Source organism: Thermobia domestica, chromosome 6 (genome assembly GCF_964235325.1).
Source record: "Thermobia domestica chromosome 6, izTheDome1.hap1.1, whole genome shotgun sequence".
Lineage (NCBI taxonomy): Eukaryota > Metazoa > Arthropoda > Insecta > Zygentoma > Lepismatidae > Thermobia > Thermobia domestica.
Window position 1 is genome coordinate 17,404,711 of NC_137459.1, and position 18,025 is coordinate 17,422,735.

Here is an 18,025-nt window from a genome sequence, read left to right on the forward strand (position 1 = left end):
GCCTTTTCACTACAACTGCCTATTCTGAGATTTGACATGAGTAGATGCGTTTCGTCCTGACCGTTTTTATGGAAGTCCTGCGTTGATTTTCGGAGCAAGCACATGTGCTTCGGATCCTATATTAAAGTATATATATCCATGTCTCATATAAGCTTTATGCTAACTAACTAACTAACTAACTCTATGGCCTATGGAACCCGGAGATTCAATGTCGCGTTCACAAAAGCTCGCCACTGACTTCTATCCTTAGCCAATTGGATCCAGTTTCTATTTTGTATTCCTATCTCTGCGAGATCCATCTTAATATTGTCCTCCCATCTGCGCCTTGGTCTTCCTAATCGTCGTTTTCCGATTGGTCTTCCAGTCGAGACTTTGAAAGCGTTTCTACTTTCTTCCATTCTAGCTACATGACCCGCCCACCTAAGCCTCCTAGACTTGACGACCCTAACAATGTTCGGTAAAGCGTATAAATTATGTAGTTCCTCGTTATGCTTCGTGCTATCAACGTCAAATTCCAAATAAAAACAATATTTATTCCACGTTAATAATCATAGGTGAAATGGACCTTATAGCATTATATGCAATAGGAAATGAAAATAAAATGAAATATTTGAGTTTAACGTCCTACGATTATGCCATTTCGGCTAAGGGAGACGATTGGTTAAGCCAAGTGAATGATGATGGAATAATCGATGGATTGATAATGTGGGAGGAAACGGAAGCATCCCGAACACTCAGGGCACTATGTTTATCCAGCACTAGTACTTGACCGGGGATAGAACCAGGGACCCCATGTACGAAAGGTAAGCGCTCTACATTTTTTGAAAGTTAACTGATTTACCGAACGTTTTTCGTAAATTTATGTACCTAGTTATCATTATGTTTTTAATACATTTTACCCGTTTTACTACATTTTACTCATATTTCCAGTAACCGGTAACGACAGAGACACGAATACACAAGCATCGGGGACAGTTAAAACCCCCAGGGAATCGAACCCGGAACCCCGTACACCAAAGGCACACGTGCTAGCCACTAGACCAGCGGGGAGGGTAACACTGAGCCTCCGTGATTACCTCCCCAGATGAAATAGGGTGGAACATTTTAACCTGTGTAAGAAGTTCTCACTTTAATGCGAGATAAGCAGCAGTACTCAGTCATTTGAACCTGTAAAAATAACCATCGGGACCGGTGCCGTGATCTTGCAATCCATTTCTTTCAGAGGCAAAATTGTATGATGGGGAACAGCCTATAATGTCAGAGTTGACCTTGCATTATGACCTGTGCACCCCTCAACTGGACAGGGTTCATGTCCCAATCGCGGTTCTGGTTTATATTACCAGTAGCTCTTCTTCCTTCTAAGCTCTGTGTTGCATGAGGACACAAAAATCAAAAGCCATAAAAAATATAACCATAATATATTCTTTTGCTATATATATAAAAGAAAAAGAAAGAACATGCAAAAATAATTTATGATTTTCAGAAATCGGAATCAAATTATTTCATTTCTTGCATGAGACAGTTTCGTGCTTTTGATTCCATGATTACACAGGATGGATGAATACAGTATATAATTTTTCCCCCCATTCTGTTCCCCAAATAGAAAATATCATTCCCTCCAGTTGTTCATATGAGCAAATCGTGAATATCCAATATGATGAAATCACTGGATGTTATTTCCTTTTTCATAATACTTCAGATTATATGTATAAACTATTTTAATAGGAATCAGAAACGTTTGCAGCCAAACCCATCTGCTTGCTATCAGTCCATATGCATAAATTAATTGTTCGGTTTGTTGCAACGCCCACTATACACACTAGTTTGGCTTCATAATATTGTCATACGCATTGCCTAATAAGTTGCTTTTTATTTAGGCTAATTTTACTTTCGAATGATGATAGGAGAAAAGATAAACTTCAATCATGTCAAAAAATAGTTTTCCACGGATTCACGATCGTTTCATTATACCTGCACACCTTACAACTAAACAAGTAACAATGGTGTAGTCTCGCTTCCATAAAACCCCAAAAAAGCGCGCCCCCTCTTTTGGGCGATATACAAAAAAATATGACAAAATATGTGGCCATTTTCATTGTATTGTTGACCCATTTTTGGTTACGTTCCCGCTGAGCTATGGCCACCCTTTTTTATGTGTGCATGTCTTAGGCCATGACCTCTTCCCACACCAAATTGTATGAGCGCGACACAAACGGGAAAATTGGACACTTTTGGAACAGATTCTTTCTATGACCAAATGTTACTATATTACCGCCATTTCTTGGAATATTTGAGGTGTAACAAACGTAGTTGATTTAGGGGATTTAGGATTTAGATTTCTGGGCTTTCGGCATCTAAGGCCATTTAGCCCTTCACGTTTTGAGGGATGACGTCCCTCGATGAGCACACCATCCGGGGAAAGGGAAGGAAGAAAGGATTGGGGAAGGAAGGAAGCGGCCTGGGACCTATAAGTTAGGTACCACCCCGGAATTTGCCTGGTCTGAATGAGGAAAACCCAGGAAAAAGACCATTCAGGGTGGCTGGCCTGAAAAAGCGTTTTACACTTTTTAGACCCGAATGCCCCCACCGGGAATCGAACCCGAGACCGCTCGCACCGAAGGCGAGAGCGGTAAACGTAGTTGAATTCCCAACTGGTCGTTTGTTTATGATTACTTGACATACATATTAGAGAAATTCAACTGCTTGCGATTTTAGAACTTAAAATAATGGCATCATATCCTTTGACATCAATAAAGATAAATGTTAGTTCGAAAGTGCAAAACAAAGTCAAGCAAACTTCATGATTTACAAGTAGACTTTTGTAAGTGGCTGTGTTTGGATGTTAATATCGCTATCCTGATTCAGAACGCATTCATACGGAATTGTTTGTCTTTACATAAAACTAGTTAAGTCGTTTTTTTTTTTTTAATTTACAAGTAGTATTTGCGTACCTGTTAGGACTATATGTATCAATACTACGAGTATATGTTGCCGTTAGAATTACGATTAGGGATTAGATTTCTGAGCTTTCGGCATCTATGGCCATGTTAGCCCGTCACGTATGAGGGATGACGTCCCTCGGTGATCACACTATTCGAGGAAAGGGAAGGAAGCGTCTGGGACCTATGTTAAGTATCATTCCGACATTTCCCTGGTGTGAATGAGGAAAATCCGGGAAAATCTCACTCAGGATGGCTGGCGTGGAAAAGCTTTTACACTTTCTCGACCCAGTGTTTTCACTAGAAATTGTTTTGCCGTTGCGGGAAGGCAAATAATAGACCTAATTTGCAACCTAACAGTGCATTTTCTACGTATACTGTACATAAATAAGAGCTCCTCCGTGGCTAAGCGGTTAGCGTACGAGAATTTTGCGTGGGAAGCCCGGGTTCGATTCCCGGCGGGAGCTCATGTGGTTCGGATTCAACGTTAATCAGTAGGTCCACGTCTCATATAGCCTCGTTGCTGAAAAGGGACGTTAAACTCAAAATCAACTCTACTTAACTGTACATAAATAAATAAACTATCTGTTGCAACTAAAGTTACCAATTCTGAAAGATAAAATTACCAGCACTCACTCATAATGCTGAAAGCAAATGAGGAATAATCGTATTTTAAACCTTGAAATATATAGTTGAGACTGACAAAAATATCGCTCGGTCGGTAAAATGCCGGACAGTTGGCAACCCTAGTTGCAACATAATAACAAGTGAGTTTCGATTCACAATGTAAAACTACGATAGACTTCCAAACTATGCAAATTCAATATCCAAACTTGAAGTCTGTTCCTTGGACGCTGAATCCATATCAAAAAGCTATTACTCGCTATGCCTTACTATTTTTGTTCTATGCTGACAAATTTTCAAACCGGAAATCCTTAATTTGAACCACTTCCGGATTGAATAAATGATTAAGGGAGGCACGGTGGCTAAGTGGTAGAATGTTCACCTCCGGTGCTTGGGGCCTCTGGTTTGATCCCAGCTCGCGCCATATGGACTTTGTGGTGGACAAACACCGTGCTCGTGGGTTTTCTCGGTGCTTTCCCGTTTCCTCCAACTTTCTTCATTCCACCATTTCATTCATTTCTTGTCATCACCGCCCCGTTTAGCCTAACCGGCATAACCGTGGGACGTAAAAATCAAAAATTTTCATTTCATTTCATTTTGAATAAATGCTTAAAGGAGAAGTTAGAATCTAGTCCCGAGAAGATGGATCGATTGCAAAAAACTGCATCTCGATATGTCTTATGCCAGTGTTTTTCCTTTTGTGAAAATGAGTATTGAAACCGGAAGTAATATAAACCGGAGCTCTGAGAGTGTACCCCGGAGGAGATACTTCTATAATACAATAATAAATAGAATAGTACCAGCAGTGTCCCCTGGAATACTGTGTGCGCCCCGGAGCACTATTTCAAAAAAAAAAACTGCTTGCTGTATCTTATTGTTTTCGTTCTATGGCGATTTACATTACAACCGGAAAATGTAATTATTACCTATCACTCCTGGTTGGAACAAAAATGATAAAACCAGAGATGAAACGTATACTAGGTACTAATCCATGTCAAAAATCTGATTGTGGCTAATTATAATTAGTTTCGTTTTGTCCATTATGCGATTCATTGAATAAACATAGATTTTCGCCACTTCCGGTTTCAACAGATACAAAAAGTACAGACACATCTTATATTTGTGGCACTGAATCTGTGCCAAAAAAGGTTTCTTAATATTCCTTTCCGTTTTTTGCTCTTCTAGTTCTCGTAGAGTATTACAGACAATTATAACATGTTCTCTTGAGACACTGAATCTATTCCATGAAATAACTTGTCGCTATTTATTACCTTTTTTGTTCTATACTCATCAACGTTGGAACCGGACATGGTAGCTTTATACCACTTCCGACTTGAGCAGAGGATTAATGGAAGATTTGGGTTACATACGTCCATCTCTATGTGAGATTCTTAATGCATATATACAGCTCTTTCTTTCGTTCGGAAAGTATGTTTATTCGGAACACTTATCCGGAAAGTATTATAAAACATACGTTTTCAGTTATATGTTTGTTGCAGGATTTTACATATAGTCGTACGTTAAGTCCAAAAGCTACAGGATTTACACATGTAACGTACGTTTTTACGTACGATACGTAAGTTTTTTCTCTGTGCACTTCTCGATTTCCCTCAATGTTTTTGCAATATGTAAATCAGCTTTGAAACCGGAAGTAGTAACTAATATGAACCACTTCTGGTTTTGGCAGAGTGCCGTGAAGACGCTGAATCGATTGCGAAATATTACTTGTCGCTGTTTATTACCATTTTTTTGTTCTGTGGTGCAAAACTTTAAATAGGAAAATAGCTAGTTTCAAGCACTTTCGGTTTGAATAGAGGGTTAATGGAGGAGATGGAACCTATTCTTGGGACGTTGAATCGATTGCAGAAAACCACATCTCGATGTTTATTTCTGATTTTCTTCTGATACCTTTCGACAGACGAACGGATGGACAAAGCCGTTGAATAACAAAACCAGTTGAGAATGCTCCAAGAGCATTGGCAGCACGAACTTAAAAAGAATGGAGAAATGGAGCGGGAAGGATAACTGTCATTGTTCCTAGATGTAAAAGTAAATCTTTTTATCCACACCTTCTTCTCTTTCTCGCAAAAATTAGCAAAATATCATCTATGACTTATCTATGACAATCTCTCTATGACTTACAGTTCCCGAGATTTGGCTCCTTATATCTCCCGAAATCGGAACTATCTTTTGACCAATATCACGGGAACGGTAAGTCAAAGAGAGATGATATTGATGTTGATCAATACCTAAGAGGATGGTAAATATTTTAGTACCAAATAGCAACCGGTGGCCACTATCCAACTGGAAACTGGCCGAGCCTCTATAATTTGATTTTTCTATAATAATAATAATAATAATAATAATAATAATAATAATAATAATAATAATAATAATAATAATAATAATAATAATAATAATAATAATAATAATGTAAGAAGGACATCATACACCATCTACATAACTCCTCCACGTGCAGATTAAGAATATGGCGACAACATTACAAAATTATTTACGTCACTTTTCTAAAACGAAATAATATCCTAATAAGTTCTAGAATGTTATTTTCTTTTCACATGCGCAAATAATTGTGTACAGATTGATAATATGTGGTGCAAACTGATGTTCTATGAAAACAATTATTTATGAAAAAGAACACTCAGAACGTGTGCTACAGTATAATAGAGTACAATAGACAATAACACAGTAAAGTGGAGTAGGATTGGTTGTGTTAGGTTAGTAAAATAGAGTAGAGCAGTTTATATTATGTTGGGTTACTAGGGTAGGTGATGTTGCGTCAGTCCTTGTATGAGGGTAATCCCAAAAGTAAGGTATCCAAACTGCTATGAACGCTTCTTGAGCCGGCTGGCAACACTATTGTATTTGCTCTTTGCCCACTCTCAAATAAGCCATCGCGCACCTCGCTGGGATGGATAACCATAACGTGGCTGCCGTTTCTTATAGAACTGCTGCTTGGCGCTTTTGCCAAATGCATATTTCGCGCAGTTATTCTGTTTTGGAATGCGATCAGCCGATTGAAATTCATCAGCAACTAACATAATTGTATGTCGACTCTTACATGGATACCAAGAACGTCCGCACGTGATATAGGGAGTTCGCAATCGTCGTTTTGAAATTCGCTACGAAGAAAAAGACTAGGAGAACGTCGATTTCAGACGAGACAGTCGCAAACGTTGATCAAACCAGTGACTATAGTGCTACCAAAATGTCTTGATCCGTGGAAAAAATGCGAACTAACGCTTATAGCCTCGACACACCCACGCCTTGAGCCAATAAGGGTTCAGTTGTTGCTAAGTGAGAGAGCCTTAGCGAAAGGGAGTGGAATTCCTTCAACCGATAGCAGCGCTTGGAACGGAAGACTAAGTGTCAAGTCAATGTGGTATGTCTATAGCACCTGTTGTCAAGTTGAAAGAATATTTGGCAGGAAAGCGCTTCAGCAACGACGAGGAGGTAAAAGATAACACAGTTCCGAGCCCACTTAGTGTAACGTAGTTTGTTGTCAATACGCCAGTATAGCAAGAACTACGTGATCAATTCATTTCCTCTGTATTTCCACTGTGGTCAGTTCCAGAAGTGTATGGAAAACTGTAAATTGAAGGAAATGGAATACATTAGTAACAAGATTGAGAATGTGACGTATACGAGAACTCTTATGACTTCATTACATAGACAGTCACTTGTTAAATATTCTTCCAATAGAAAGCGCTATGGCTTCTTATATTGCCAGTAAGTGAGAGCTTTGACAAAAGCGAGCGATAATCCAAGTAAAAATGATGGTTCTTTAATCGATGTGTTGACCACGTATCGTTTTCTTGAACGCATGCTGTCTGGATGATACCTACAGCTATTCGTAGTCTGTGGTACCAAGTGGTCGAGTTTTGTTCTTGGTAACGAATTTTCTTGTGCGAGAGGTCGCTGGTTCGATCTCAGGCCATATGAGATTGTGATGAACAACATCGTGTCCTTGGACTTTATCGAAGTTCTTCCGTTTCCTTCCACTAATCCTTTCATAAAAAATAATTTAATCTGTCTCTTTAGCCTATAGGGTACAATCGTGGGGCGTAAAACAAAATTTTCATTTAATTTTTCTGGTACTAGATTTATCAGTGGAATTGTGTAGTGTTTGTATAAGTTTACCAGTGCCTTAAGTTGCAACTAAAACTTCCTCACTCATTCCTCATTAGAGTAGGCAGTAAGGTTCTAACCCTCTTTTTCAGTTATCTGCAGATCAGTAAGAAAATTCTAACTTCATTGATTTCCACTTGCTTTGAGAAGTTTGTCTCAGGCGCCTTACTGCTTTCGTTACTGCAGCTCCCTTGCGCTCTCCCTCACCTCCTAATACTAGAACACACACGGAAGCGGTTTTATGCAAATCTTAGTTTCGTTGTATGCGTGACGCATTCATGTTTATATCTCCCCCTCTCACGTGACTTCCCTCCCACTAAAAATGAATTCCTCATCACACACTCTGGTTAAAAAAAAAAAAAAAAACATTAATAAACCAGATAGGATACAGACCGTGGCCTTGTATTTTTCCACTCTCCTGTTTACTTATATATTATTCAGTGAACGACGCTTTTATTATCATTATTATTACTCCGGTGAAATCAGACCATCTTTATTATATCCTTGCATACTAATCTTTAAGAAAACGTGTGTACATGATAATGCATGTCACTTTTCTCTTTAGGCTTTTCCCGATGACAAATGTTTATTTTGAAAGATATGAAATTTGCAAACTAATAACTTTAGCTTATACTATCTTGAAGATCTCATTTTGGTAATATTGAGCGCTGTCTAAAAACATACTTCAGGTTTGTAATTGTTTTGAGATTGATAGATTGTAGGATTTTTTTTTAAAAAAAATGTTCTTACTGGGATTCAAATCTTAGCTTTATAACAGCTGATTACAGGAAAATAGTTCCTGGCATCCATGCGCTCACCTAGAAATTTTTGTTGAGGGTTCCACGCTTTTTCAGGGGGTCCAATACTCCAAGCCACTACATCTAGGGTGTCTATGTACTATTGAACGGGTATTATTCTGCACTCGAAAAGACGATAAGTAATTGTAAAATACTTTCCCCTATATTTTCAGAAAAAAATGATAGAACTAGATTGTTTCTATTAGAGAAACAGTATAGATGAAGTGTAAAATCAAATTTTCATGCTACATCAATCATTTCCCTGTTAAACATGTATAATTATATTGAGAAAGTATGCAAATATATGCTGGGTTAGGAAGTTTTGGGGGGAGTCTGAACCCGGTGGACCCCTACATGGGTGTGCCCCCTTATTCCATCTCATCTAACGGCTTATGAGCCACTGATTTTTCCAAAGATAAGAATTTCCGCCATTTTGCATCCATGTTGATTAATCTCATATCGCCTGAAATGGTAACGGGGGAATTTCTGTATTGAAGAGGGAACTTGTGTACTAAATTTTTAACCATCAGCAAACTTATGAAGTTACGAAATCATCAATTGAAATCATAATCGCTCGTTATACTTGATGATGACGAAATAGTGTATACACTCTCTCCGTAAATACCGCAAATAAAGAGCGTAACTCTTAGGGGACCTAGATTCCCTGTTAATATTAGAAAAAAATAAGCAAATGTTTACCATCCTCTTAGGTATTGATTATCACCAATATTATTTCTGTTGACTTACCATTCCCGTGATATTGGCCAAAAAATGTCCAATTTCTAGATATTTAACGAGCCATAGCTCGCGTAAATGCCAAACGACGCCTCGCTTGGTGTAAGGAGCGTAAACATCGGACGATTGAACAGCGGAAAAACGTTGTGTGGAGTGACGAATCACGGTACACAATGTGGCGACCCGATGGCAGGGTGTGGGTATGGCGAATGCTCGGTGAACGTCATCTGTCAGCGTGTGTAGTGCCAACAGTAAAATTCGGAGGTGGTGGTGTTATGGTGTGGTCGTGTTTTTCTTAGAGGGGGGTTGCACCCCTTGTTGTTTTGCGTGGCACTCTCACAGCGCAGGCCTACATTGATGTTTTAAGCACCTTCTTGCTTCCCACTGTTGAAGAGCAATTCGGGGATAGCGATTGCATCTTTCAACACGATCGAGCACCTGTTCATACTTCACGGCCTGTTGCGGAATGGTTACACGACCATAACATCCCTGTAATGGGCTGTCCTGCACAGAGTCGTGACTTGAATCCTATAGAACACCTTTGGGATGTTTTAGAAGGCCGACTTCATGCCAGACCTCACCGACCTACATCGATACCTCTCCTCAGTTCAGCACTCCGTGAAAAATGGGCTGCCATTCCCCAACAAACCTTCCAACACCTGACTGAAAGTATGCCTGCGAGAGTGGAAGCTGTCATCAAGGCTAAGGGTGTGCCAACACCATATTGAATTGCAGAAGTACCGATGGAGGGCGCCACGAACTTTTAAGTCATTTTCAGCCAGGTGTCAGGATACTTTTGATCACATAGTGTATATTAGCTCCCCACGTATGTAGACCTACATTAAATAAAGGAGCCTGTTTCCGGGCTGTTGCATAATCAAAATCCGTTGCTCCAAAGTGTATGTCGCCATCTATTGGTTGACATTGAGAATACTGGAATATTCTTTGCCATGCAAAGCTGAAATTCTGACACTTGCTATGGCTGCCCGTGAAGTTCAAAACCTTTGGTTCCAAAAAAACAGAGAAATATAAAGCTTCACTTTTGGATTCTTATTTTCAAAACAGTCTTTATAATATCTGGACATGAGTCCTTTAAGCTCTGGAAGAAGCTTCAGATAGAGACGTTAAATTATCTGTTACTCAATTGTTATCTGTTACATTGTGCAAAACTTCTTGTAAATATTCAGGCTATACTATAAACTATTAAAATATTTTAGTAGGGCATCAATTGAACTTGATTAGTTCGAAGGAAACGGAACCACCCAAGCTTCCGCCGGAAATCAAACCTAGGCGTTCGAAGACGTGTATTCTAACCATATAGCTATGATGGAGCTGTGATCACACGTATTCTTTAAAAATAAAAAAAATTATGCAAGTAATAAAATAATGGAAGATATTTTTAAACAGACCAGAAAGAAATATTCAAAAGTATCTATTTTGTGACGCAGAAACATGTTACTGGCTACAGAGCAGTTTTGAAAATAAAGGTGAAATTTTGTTGGTAAATAATAGTGCTTAGAAAGTGACATAAGCATAACTCATATATGCGTTCTTGAATACCGTGCTCTCTTGAAAATAAGACTTGACTAGAAAATAAGTCATACATAACTTTTCAGATTGCTAGTAATATAAACCCTACTCCAAGAATAAGCTCTACTCGGAAATTAAGCCCTGTAGTTGCAGAACTCAAAATGAGTTACTTTACACAAATAAATATATACATATATATTTGTGTTTGTGTAAATAGATAAACCCCAATGTGTCTTTTGACCCCAATGTTAATAATAATATAAACCTCTGTCTGATTTTCGGGGAAACATGGTTATTACTCAAACCGAATAGTTATACGTATGATCGAAAAAATTCCCCTTGCTTCGCAATTGGTTGTCAAACTTGGTCCATGTTCAACCCACGTCAATAAAGTCGGCCCGCTGTCTGGTTGACGTTGCCATGTTCGTAGGATTTTGAAACGATCGATTAATTATTTCGTTGAATATTCGAATACGGTATTTGAATTTAAATAGAACTATTAAACAACGTCATAAACAAAATATTACACAGAATAATGGAGATATAGCCAGAGTATTTAATAAAATCATGTCTAACTTGGGTATTTCGAAAGGATACATTTTAAACTTAAGTCTTTTTACCCATCATCAATCCTAATTCTATGACAATACGTTATTTCCTAATTGATTGAAGCTACTATGGAAGAAATGTTTTGCCCTGTGGTAGCTTATCATGTAGCCTGTGATTTATATTGAATATAGTCCAGGTTATGTAAGGATATGTCACTTTATTTTCTAACATAAATTTGATTTTATTTTCACCCTTTGTTCCTTTTATTGGATTAAACTTCTAATAGTTATGCAAAACATAGTTTGGAAGTCTTAAAAACTTAGAAAAATAATATTAGAGTAATTGGGTCAGTATATATCCATTCTTAAATGTATTTTTAAACATAACATAGAATGCAGAAAGTTTCGTTCCAATATCCTCTTTCATTGTGTGGGTATACTGCCAGTAGATTCCTGTGGGTGGCTATGCGTGCTGAGTGATAGCGTGTCATCGCTTTCTATTCACACTGAGAATAGTTTCTCCTACATAATTCGTACTTCTTTTGTACGAAAATGCAATGAGCAATAAAAAGAAGACAGAAGTATGAGTATTAAGGAACTTGTAAATGCCTGCATACTCACACACACGCAAAAAAGGAAAGTTCAAATGTAACCATACTGCTCTCATGTTTCATACATATTTAGTTATTAACATAGAAAACTTAAAATAACGGCAGAAACTTTCCTGGTGACGTGATGCGAATATATGTTCTCTGGATATCAACCATGTGAAGCGTTCGTTGTCCAACGTTTCGAGAACAGACATTGTTCTCATCTTCATTGTCAGTGTGAAGAGACGAGGCAGAGGAATTGTGTATATATACTATACAGAGTGAACAAGGCGGGCTCTGGTTGGCTGATGGATTGCCGAACCAGTTGTCAGCCTGAAGACTGGTAGTGATTGGTCAGTGGTTGCTGCTTTCTTATTGGATGGTGAGTCGTCCAATCAGTTGTTGGCCTAATGACTGGCTGTGACTAGTTGCTGGTTGATGGTTTCTGATTAGGGAAACCCAGGTGCTACTGAATTGATATCCAACATCTCTGTTGAGACTGTTGCCTTCTTTTATAATCCATAAGCCAATCAGAGCGCACTTTTCCCACTCCTGATAGCATATATACACAATTCCTTTGCCTGGTCTCTTCATATTGACCCTGAAGATGAGAATAGTGACTGTTCTCGAAAAGTTGGACAAGAAACACTTCACCTGGATGATATCTCGAGAACATATATTAGCATAGAAAACTTAGTTTCTAATTTCCTACTTTTATGTAAATACTTGAAAATGAAACACTAACTACACCTATAATTTTGCTATAAAAGTTTAATTTAAATATATATACAAACTTGGGGAAATTGGTTATTAAAATATAATAAAAGTTCCTAATAATCATAGAACAAAAACTGGTCTGCGAGGAAGAATGGTGGAATTTCGTGAGGTTTAGGGTGGAGTGATGGCACTTGAGAGGGTGAATGATATTCCGTTTTGTTTGAAAACTCAAATAGCTTATCCAGTGCAAAAACAAATCAAATACTACCAGAATCAACTATACTGCGAAAAAAATGTTAAAGTGCGTTTGTATGTAAGTATGTTTGTATTTGTGGATCATTGAACACGTGAGAGCGATAAGCAATTTCACACAAGTATCGAGCATATCTGGTGTATGCTTTGGAGGACAATGGATCGGACACCAAGGAGCTATTCATTGGCCCTCCGAAAGCTCCAACTTTACAACATTGGATTTTTTTTTCTTGTGGGGCTTTATCAAAGATGCTACGTGCTGTGTAAAAATCGATAATGTGAATTATGCGAATAAGAATCAACGAGGAAATTGAACTGTTACGCTAGACATGTTCAACTGAGTGCGGTGCGAAATTGATTATCGGCTGGACGTGTGTCGTGCATTGAATGCTACTCACAGAAATATACTGACATACAAACGCACTTTAACATATTTTTGTCACAGTGTAGTGGATTTTGGTAGCACTGAGTTTGCTCTTGCACTGAATAAACAAACCATTTGAGTTCCCAAACAAAACGGTGTGTCACCCAAGAGATGTCGCTCCTGCATAGCAGCTCCAAGAAACCCCAATACTCTTTTCAAAGATCATTGTACGTGTACACTTTTGAAAATAGTTTCGAAAAACATAACACCTATGGACGTTCAGTAATACAGATTAAGGGATAACGATGGATCAGTAATTAAGCTCTTATCTCTGCTACGAGGGGTCGTTAGTTTATTCCAAGGCCAATTAAGTTTATAGGGAGAACATCGTGTCCTGGGATTTTCTTGGGGTTCTTCCGTCTCTTTTCCCATTCTCATTTCACCAATTCTTTGAATACTTAAATGTAAAAAAATGAACTCTTATGTAATACCGAGGTTACAAAGACGGAATCAACACTTAACGTGGACTCCGAATTACAGCGAGAGCTTAAATCTGATACTGTCAGAGACAAAAAAAATCTTTCTGTTTGGTAAAATGTATTTTGAGAATATCGGTGGTATGGCTGGAACGTATAGAAAATTAGATTCTCTTTAGTTTACTGAAAACTGTACTCGAATCGTTCTTCCATTCGGAAGTAATTTACGAAACTAACTTCATCGAACGAAAAGAACTTTTGTCGTTCACTGTACAAACGTTGGGTGCACAGAACATCATGTAAGATTAACTCTCACTGTATAGGCCGTTCCCCACCACCCTATCTCACCTTGAGGAAAGATAGATTACTGTAACATGCTCCCAATTAGATAAACAAGAAGATGAGAAAATATCATATAAACAGATGAACTTTATAGAGATGAGTTTTGTATATACAATGAACGCTCGTTCATTTTTAACCCAAATTTACAGTTGTTTAATTTCGTTTCTTCAGTTTGAACAAACTATTTGTTTAGATTGTAAGTTCCGGAGTTTGCTTGTTACTTCCATTTCAAACTTTGTATAATAATAATAAAAAATCGACCTAATCTCAGTTTTGCGTGTGAGCAATGTCCTATTGTTCCTCCATCTCTTCGTCTTTGCTAATCACAATCATCTGTCATCGGTGTCCTGTAAATGGCCAGCACCCTCTATTGTAACCCAGTTACGGTGTTCAAAAATCTGTGAGATCAATACTCCTTCCAAATGGGCTTTGGACAAGTGTAATTCAACACGGATTTTAATTGTAAAGAAATATAAGACTTCCCTTTTTCTGCAATATGTTTTCTAAACATCTTTGGTTGTAATTTTTACTTTCGAGCGACGATAGAAGAAAAGAATGTTTAGTAAATCATGAAAAAACAAAATTACATTCGGGAGTAAGAAACTCCAGTCTTGTACCAATGTTCCCTGCAAGCCATACACCATAGGTAAGGTAGGATTTTATGGAACTCAGCATTTAAATTTATAGCTCAGCAAGATAGCCAGGTTTACATGTTTTGTGGTCTGAAAGTTCCTAAAAAGTAATTTTTGAGTTCCATTTTTTTGTTCTTATTCATCACTGGCGGGTATTGAGACAAGTCACGTCGGTAAGAAAAAAATGAAATGAAATATTTAAGTGTTACGTCCCAGAGTTATCCCGGCTAAGCTAAAGGAGACGGTGATGATGAGAAATGAATGAAATGGTGGAATGAAAAAGACCTCACGCCCCGGAGGTGAACGCTCTACCACTGAGCCACTACGGTCCCCGTCGGCTCTATCTACGTACAAGATAAAGGAAGATAGCCTAACTAATGTAGTAATTCTTATATACAGGTTTCTGAAGGTGTAGGATCCTTTCTTTTGGGGATAAAACTTCAATGTTTACCGATGTGACTTCCTCAAGACCTGTCAATGATAGAGCTATACAGAAGCTTACAACTTAGTGGCCATATTTATTATTCAATGCAATGAGACTGAATTTTAAAACACTGTTTTGAAAAGATTGTCTATAGATTGATTCGAATTTTCTTCCTACATCACTCTGTAAGGAAAGTTTAATGGTGAATACATTTTTAAAAAATCTCTTGCTTTTATGTTTATATTTCAGAAATAACCCATGGCATTAGTCTAATTAATTTCTCTCATACTTTGGCATTTAATTTTGTTCCGACTAATACTGGGATATGTAAAAGTAGCAAAAAATGATCAATATTTTTCTTTCGTTGTTCAGTTTGTTTACATAGATATTTTATCTTATCCATGCGAAGAATGGATATATTCAGGTAGTAAAAAATATAGAAAATGACCGATAATAGTCTCGAATTCGTAGTTTTCTGGGTCGCTCAGATGAATAATGACATTTCTAATACCGTTTAAATCAAATTCAGCCCTGCAATGTGGGGGGGGGGAAGAAGGGAGGAGATATATATAAATGATGGAAAATGACCGATATCAGAGAACACTTCAGTAGTAATGAAAGGTGACTGATTAACGCAACATATTACTATTTTTTCTTATTTTAACAAGTGATGGTCACAAAAAACCGGTTTTTCGGTTTTCGGTTTTTAGAAAAACCGAAACCGGTTTTTGAAAATTTTCAAAAAGTCGTTTCGGTTTTCTCCAAAAAACAGTTCGGTTTTTAACCAAAACCGGTTTCGGTTTTCTTTAAAACCATTTCCGTTTTTTTCCAAAATTTGTTCTATTTCTGAAGAGAATAATCTTTCGTTTCTCTCCGGAAACCGAATCCGCTTCCACAGAAATAGTTTCGTGTTTCCCAAACGTTTTCACCGAAACTAGTTTCGGTGAAAACCGAACCGGTTTTGAAGAAAACCGAAACTGATTTTGGAGCAAACCGAAACCTGTTTCGGTGGAAAAAACCGAGCCGATTTTGGAGAAAACCGAAACCGTTGTCTGCGAAAAACCGAACCGGTTTTGGAGAAAATCGAAATGTCGGTTTTTCGGGTTTCGTTTTTTTAGAAACCGGTTTCCGGTTTTTTTTTAATAAAAAACGATTTTGCCCATCCCTAATTTTAACCCAGAGAAGCGGATGATTGAGGGTAGTCACATATAAACTAACATGAATTTCAAACGTCATTTATGGAGAATAGTTTGGTTTGGCTAAGGTTGTTTTTATCCACTTAATAAGTAAATTCTTCATTATAATAAATAGGATAGCAAGACTAAGGGACAGACAAATGCACTCGATTTGGTAATTTCAAACTAAACAAAGACATAGTTTGTACTTTTTAGACGAGGAAAATACTCCCTGGACGTAAGGTGTGTCTGGCATTGTAAATACGAAGCGATCTTGCAATACCGATCATGATAGAAGAAACTGAAATGTGTGACTAAAAAAATGACTCATTTGTTATAAACAGAACGACTGCTTTGATATATTTATGGCAGTCAGAAAGAATATTGAATACTTTTTCAGAAACGTACATTTCACATTTTCATATGTGCCTATTTCCTTTGTATTTTTCAAGACAACTTTACAACTTTACGTAGAAAAAAATCAATAAAAAGCTCGCCCCACATCGCGTGATTTCTTTGTTAGGAAAAAGAACAAGGAACGAACCACTGTGTTGGAATAAGACCAAAAGACTTGTCAGTTTAAGAAATCACGTCACTTTAAATCTTAACTAGTTCACTTAACGATTCAGGTGCTTTCAGTTTGAAACTTCGGAACTTAATTGTTACCTATTAAGTGCTACTGAAGTAGAACCAGATTTTCTCAAGCAATTATTTGCTTCACTTTCTTCTTATTCCTTGTTCTTTTTAGAAAAAAAAATAAAATATCAGCTACTAAAGAATGTTTCAAGTTGAATATTTTAAGTCAGTTTTGACAGAAGATAAATCGATTCTTACCTTGAAATTGTCATTGGTGTACCATTATTGAATTTTAGTTGTGAGAGAACTTGATAGTACTTTGTAGCCAAGGAAGAAATTAGTAAATTGAAAACCTTAGCGATTCAAGTTAGTTCACCCATAGGAACAAGTATAGTAACTATTAACAAAAATTCTCAGTACTGAAGAAATTGATTCTTACCAGTTCACACTGAGAATGAACATCGCTGGTAGAACTTAGAAAATTGCATTTCAAATTTAAATCAAGTCCAGAACCCCAAATTTAATTTAAATCAAGTCAGTTTCGTTTCACAGTGGAGCTCCATCGTGGCTAAGCGGTTAGCGTACGCGCCTTTGGCGTGGGAGACAAGGAATTGTTTCCCGGTGAGAGCTCATGTAGTTCGCATTCCACATTAATCAGTAGGTCCCATCTCAAATAGCCTCGCTGCTGGAAAGAACGTTAAACTCAAAACCAACTCAACTCAATTCGTTTCACAGTGTGAAACTAGGGTAGACTTCCAAACTTAAAGTTGGATAGACTTCCAAAGACTTGATAATTTAATACTCAAACTTAAAGTAGTGCATCTATAACTACTGGTAGCATTAGAGTAATAAGATCAAAAAATCTGTTCCTCGGACACTGAATCTGTATCAAAAACCTATTACTCGCTATCTCTGACAGTTTTTGGTCTAGGGAAATCAGTATTGGAAACAAAAGTACTAGTAAATTCAACCATTTTTGGTTTTGGTAGAGTGTTGCGGGTTGTGATAGCGGTCCTCTTAACAATGTAAATCGATTGCAGAAAACTTGTTTGTCGCTATCTGTTATCATTTCTGTTGCACGGTGATAAATATTGAAACCGGAAATGGTTAATTTGAACCACTTCTGGTTCGAATTGAAGGTTAGTGGAGGAGACGGAA

At 37.6% G+C, this 18,025-nt stretch overlaps 2 protein-coding genes across 2 annotated transcripts in view; one reads left to right on the top strand and one right to left on the bottom strand.

The window, feature by feature from the left end:
• LOC145687638 (uncharacterized) overlaps positions 1–18,025 on the bottom strand; it is a 270,371-nt gene that overhangs the window by 93,652 nt on the left and 158,694 nt on the right. The window lies entirely within an intron of this gene.
• The window catches only part of LOC145687855 (carboxylesterase 5A), a 112,104-nt gene that overhangs the window by 1,168 nt on the left and 92,911 nt on the right, over positions 1–18,025 (top strand). The gene's annotated exons all lie outside the window — the stretch shown is intronic.